Source organism: Protopterus annectens, chromosome 2.part2 (assembly GCF_019279795.1).
Source record: "Protopterus annectens isolate FY-2018-M chromosome 2.part2, PAN1.0, whole genome shotgun sequence".
NCBI classification, from domain to species: domain Eukaryota; kingdom Metazoa; phylum Chordata; order Ceratodontiformes; family Protopteridae; genus Protopterus; species Protopterus annectens.
Window position 1 is genome coordinate 538,481,490 of NC_056730.1, and position 6,463 is coordinate 538,487,952.

The window sequence follows — 6,463 nt, forward strand, 5'->3', positions numbered from 1 at the left end:
TGAGAATATTTGACTGGAGAATGTAGTAGGTGCCAACCATTATTACTGAGAATCCCATGTCTAAACTGTCCCATAGTAAGTTTCTACATATCCTAATCATTTATTTCTACTTACAAACCTTCAAATATTAACACCATGTACTTTTGGGTATAATTGAAAGCAGGTTTGAAGGTCTTCAGTGTCCAAACTGCGATCAATTGGTGCATAAGATGAAGAGATACTGATTGGCATTTGTGTATTTAAAGATCATGTGAAAAAGTGTGTTGTTTCTTTTTACAGTAATTATATTTTCATCATTTAAAGTGGAGTTTCTAATTCTAAAATATGTTGCTTTTACTTTAGTTTCTGAATTGTGACTAATTCTTTTTAAGTTAGTGTTTTACTTCCCATTTGCTGAGTAAATTCTTGAATTTCTTGTGGTCCTGCATTGTGATGATGCAGAAGGAGATAAATAGCCTGCAGTGGACAGGCATGTCTTCTCCAGTCTGCAGATGACTCCAAAACAGAAAGTACATATGTAAGTGTCATAGACCACTAAGTAACTAATTTATTTTCCTTCTTGGTAACAGCAACACTACCATTTGATTTGTGTCCATTTGTAACACCACTGCCTTATTTACATCACGATAATTCAGTACTGGTCCACCTGTAGCTTGCACCATGAGCATTTCAAAATTCTATTTTTTTGCATAGCTTCATTTCCAGTCTATGAATTTCTCTAACTCTTTCTTAGAGGCATAGACATATCAGACATATGAGGTACAAACTTTGGATGACGCTGCATCTTTCCGAGGATCTGTGTAATACCTGCTCATCTCATGGTCATGACATTTGCACAATTGCTATGCCTTTCTCTCAGCCTTTATTCCCACTGACAATAGAATATGGCAACCCAAATATTTAAACGTGTGACCCTTAATTTATATTTGTTCTTACTTGTAATGACTTTATCTGTTTAGCAGCTGTATCAATCTGTTTTCATCCCTGTTTTTTATATGACAGAATAACTGATCACTGGCTTTGATTTGACACTTTCTAAGACTTCAGCTACTTGTAGAATAGCTTTTTGGAATTCCTCTTGTGCTGTTGAAATGACAGACAGAAATTTAAAGAATCTGTACAATCTTAATGCCATATTAAATGTTAAGAATGTGGGTTGCTTCATTTAGTTTTATCTACCAGAATCTACAATTAGCACATACTACTGAAAATAACTTATTGTCATTCTTTTTTCTTTTCAAACACATTTACTGAATTTTGGCATTCTTGAGACCATTTTTCAAATACGAGCAATGGATAATGCTCTCTTTACATTTTTTATTTGGCTATAGTGGATCAACACTGGTGCAAATGTTCTCTTTCTTCACAGTGATTATAATACTCTTTACACATTATGTTCACTGTAATTGGTTCTTAATGAAATATAAGCCTTCCATTCACTTTAATTGCTGCCCCATTTTATTTTTGAGAGCTACAGATACTTTCCTTCGAGCATGCATTGCTGACATATTAGGTTTTATTTACCTGTGATAGTGTCCTGAGAAATGTCTTTAGTCTGTAAAGAAATCAAACAAGTCCCATTGGACTTTTAGTCTTCTAAAATATTCCTTACTAAGTTTTATTCACATCTGTTCATGTTTTATTGTTGATCATTCATCTATTCCCAAATATTTATACACTCTATCTTGCTCACTTTCTTTTATATGACATTCCTGCCCCAAACTTATGTTTTCTTGGTGCTGCAGTTTTTCTGCCTTAAAGGTTGCTTTTGCAGACTTATCAAGACCAAGTGACATTCTTATATCATCTGAAAAACGTTTGATCACTTGCAGTTGTGTTTTCAGTTCCTCTCCTGATGAGCTATACTATTTTAAATCATCTACCAAAAGAAGATAATAAGTCTTTACACTTTGCTGTTATTTTGGCAGCCAAATTATAGACATGACCTAATCTGTTAAGTAGACAGTTTAATGGGTTAAGGGCAAAACAAAAGAGCAGTGATGACAGATACTCACCCTGGAATATCTCCTTTTGAATTTTTATCACTGGAATCATAATCTGTCCTTTATCACGACTTAACTGCAAGATGGTTTTCCACTGTTCATGACTGCTGCAATGTAATCGATCAGTGCAGGGTGTATCTTATACATTTTTAATCACTCATTTATCAATTAATGTTGGATACTGTCAAATACTTTTTTTGTAGTCTATCCATCCCATACTTAGATTCTTACCCTTTTTACAGTTTTCCATTATGACTTTATTTAACAAACAACAAATAATCCTTTGTTTCATATGACTTTCTTTTGTTACACTTTTGTTATATTGCCATGACTACGTCTTTTTCTAAATGACTATAAACTCTGTTGACATCAATTCCAGTGTATAGTTTATACATAGTCAGAAGGCAAGTTATTGGCCTATAGTTTTTAGAATAATTTGCAGGTTCATTCTTGAGTAGGAGTATTGTTTTTTTCTGTTGTTAGATAGGATGGTATCTGTTCAGGGTGTGCATACAAATAGTTCTTACTCATGGCTAAATCTTCATGTAAAGATGTTAATACTTTTATCCAGAAGTTAGGTACTGCATCTAGGCATGGGGTTTTCCAATAGGAGCTTTTCTTAACTTTGGCCATTACTTCATCCTATTTCATATGCTGTACATTTGAGCTTCTTGTTTTTTTTTTCTTTTACTACTTCTATCTATTTAGCCTCTTTGTTATGTTCCACATAATCTTGATAGATATTTATCCAAAATGTATATATTTCTTCTTTTGTGGTGCTGTTTCAATTCCTTTTGCCTTGTTTCCAAATTCTCTATAAAACATTTTGGATCATCAATACATTGCTTATTTTGTATGTTTCCTTTATATTTATCTACATATCTTTTAAGTTTTTCTGCCTGTGCTGATATTTTTACTTTATTATTTGCGATAGTACACCATAGTTCCTGATCTGTTCTGATACTGTGCATTGCTTTATCACATCTATCTTTCTGAGCATTTTTTGTTGATCTGTTCCCTCTTCTAACAGTGACACTTCCTATCTTAATTGCTTTATAGTTTTCTCTATTCGATACTTCCATGATGGCATTTGATTTCTCCCATTCCTTTCCCTTACTTCCCTATGTTCTTGTGGTAAGACTTTATCTGTTTATCAGTTTAGGTGCACAGTAATATATCCTATTTACTTATGTTATATTGCATGAATCTCTGTGAACAGTACTAATTACTGTGCTCATTTATTTTATTAAACTTCTAACTTTTGGGGTTTTATTGACTTTCTGTAGTATATTTCTTTCATTGATATTAATATTTCTGTCTATCTCTATTAATTCAAGAAACTATTCTCTTAAATCATTTTCTTCTAAACTGAGGGTGCATTCTTTGTTTTCTATTTCCTGTGGGTATTCTATAGAAAGTTCCAGAGCATCTTCCTGTGCCACATTCTTTTCAGTTGCATCATGTGTAATCCATTCCTCTTTCATATGAGAACTCACTGGCCTATCACTCCATAGCATTGACTGCATCAGAGCTGCCACAGTTTCCTGTTCCTTCCCTTGCTGTGCAACTCCAGTTAAACATTTGTACTGGCTTCCTATGGAAGGCTCTAAAGTATCTTTATATGACAACTGATCAGATGTGTCCCACTCCACTGGTTTCTCCTTAATTTGGGGATCCATTGCTCTATCCTGCTGTGATGCTATCAGAGTTAGATTTTATACACTAAATCCTTCACTTTGCAGGTAATCCATGACATCAGTTTCTATTTCTTTTATTTGAATCTTCTGACAGTTTTTCTTGTGGAAGTATTTTTTCTCTAATTTCTCTCTTAATCTTTTTATATATCTTCTGTGTGGAAATTCTGGGTTTCTTGCATAATCGTAGCAACACATAATTTTTTTCTTATCCTCAATAGTCCACTCTATTGTTTTTATGGCACTTTTTTGGTCTATCAGTTTTTGTGATTTTTGTGGACTACTACTTCATTCTAAAACCTTGGGGGCCATCCTCCTCCTGGGCCTGGCCTAGCCCCATTGTAGGAATATTTCTGTGTTTTCAGGATTCTACACTGTCATTTTTTCCACTTCTGTCACCAGTGCACCAACCAGGATTGGGCACTTTTTATCCTGGGTCTTGTGCACCCAGCTATCTTTTTTTTCACCTACTTCTGTCCATGATATATGCAATATAAAATACTGCCTATATATCAGTATTGTCTTGGTGAGATTTTGTGAAAAACAGGGTTCACCTTGTGAAGGTACTTACCAAGACTTGAGGATGACTTCAATTCCAACAATACTAGCTAGATTTGCCACTGGTATGCCTTACAGAACACATCACTGTAAACAACTAAACTATCTGGGCTGGCTAGAGTTGTCCAGCCTATTAAAGTACAACCAACTAATAATGGCTCACAAAGTACTTAACCAACCAGATAATATTCCTGCTCTTAAAAATATTATCTAACCCCGCTGTAACTTTAGACCACTTTGCTCATCTAATAAACTGGTAGTCCAAACTGTTAAATCCAAAAATGTGCGGTCGACTCTCTGTTTGCCAGTTCTGTTGGTAAAACGTGGAGCTCACTGCCTGATGCCATCACTCGAGAGACCTCCCTACCACAATTTAAGAAAAGTCTCAAGCAGTATCTTAATAAACATTGGCTATGCTCTTGCTCTAACCTGACTACATTTTTGGTAATACCTGTGTATTTATACAATGTAATTTGTTTTTATTGTGTGCTATATCACAGTTTTTTGACTGTATAACTCAAATGTCTTTGCTGAGCTTGTAAACTTTAAATGTATATTTTTGTTATGTTTATTTTTGTAACTACCTTTGGAGCTTTTCTCCCCAGACCTCTGTTGAAAATGGACATGTATCCAGTCAGACATTCCCGGTCAACAAATGTAAAATAAAATAAAAAATAATAATAATAATAATACTCTCCTTTGTTTGCTGACTTATTATCTCTCCATTGGGAGAATGACTAAACTTAATACTGAAAACAGCATTGACATCTAGGAACAAAGTCCAGTCTGTAAACCAATTTGCTCTTCCTGTCCTAACGTACAGTTTTGGAGTGATTGACTTGCCCCAAAAGGTGCTGGATCAGTTGGACAGGAAAACAAGAAGGATACTTCATGCTCATCAAATGTTTTATAAAAATAATTATATAGCAAGACTATATATTCCCCATTCTGAATGAGGTATGGGCTTCCTCGAAATTGCACATAGATCTGCAACTGTGGGACTGCATACATATCTGCCGACCTCACAAGACCCAAATGTAGTGAAAGTTTTAAAACATGAGGAGAATATGTCTAAGATGACTTCCCTGTTTAGTTTAGCAGAAGCATATATGTGTCAAGTGGGAATGGAAAACAAACCAGAAACAGATAAAAAGCAGGCAGCAAATGAATGAGTCAAAAAAGAAGGAATATAAGGTGAAGGATCAGATGACAAGGTAAGAAATGTGGAAAATACATAAATACAGTTGCAAGTATAGAAGCTCTTGGAACAACTTCATGTTGATCAGGATCGAATGCAGGAATGGTTAAGGAGAGGTGAATTTAAACCAAAAGGCAAAAGGTTAATATTGATGGCCCAAGATAGTGGACTACGTACACATTGATTTACAAAGTCAATTGAACATGTGGGAGAAACAGACAAATGTAGGTTTTGTAATACAGAATTGGAAACAGTCACACATCTTGTTGCTGGTTGTGATATACTAATGCAGAAGGACTGTATACTGAAAGGCATAATAATGTGGCAAGACTGTTGCATTGAGGATTGTGCAAACATTATAATACTGAAGTAGTTGAAAAACACTGGAAATTAGCCACAAAGCATTATAGAATATGATGAAGTTTATATTACCAATAATTCAAAAAACAGATGTGAGAAAAACAGAAACAGTAGTCCATGAATAGCATTGAGCATTGAAATTACTACACCTAGTGACTACAGTGTCTTATGTACAGAGAGACACAAAGTCATAAAATACCAGGATTTACAGGCAGAAATGAGGGCAATGTGGAAAAAGGATACCCAAACAGTTCCAATAGTGGTAGGAGCAATGGGTCTTATAAAAAACAATTTTACAATCATAATTAGATATGTTACCTAAACATATAAATATGTATGAATTGCAGAAGGAGCCATTAATGGGCAAACTGAGGCTGCTATGAAGACCACTTCTTGCTAACATCAAAGATTGAAACAATATTAATTTCATGAACTTTAATCATACTTTGACTTAGGAATGGAGTCCATTTCCATCATGGTATTAGAAAACCAAAAGACTTGGACAAATTAAACAGATATTGACATCTGTGCATTTTTTCAGTGTTGAACAGACATATAATAAAATAAAACCGCAAATTTAAATGGGATCTTATTTAGCTCTGTCTGTACTTTTTGGTATCATGGCACTTGCAGAAGATAGAAGAATTTAA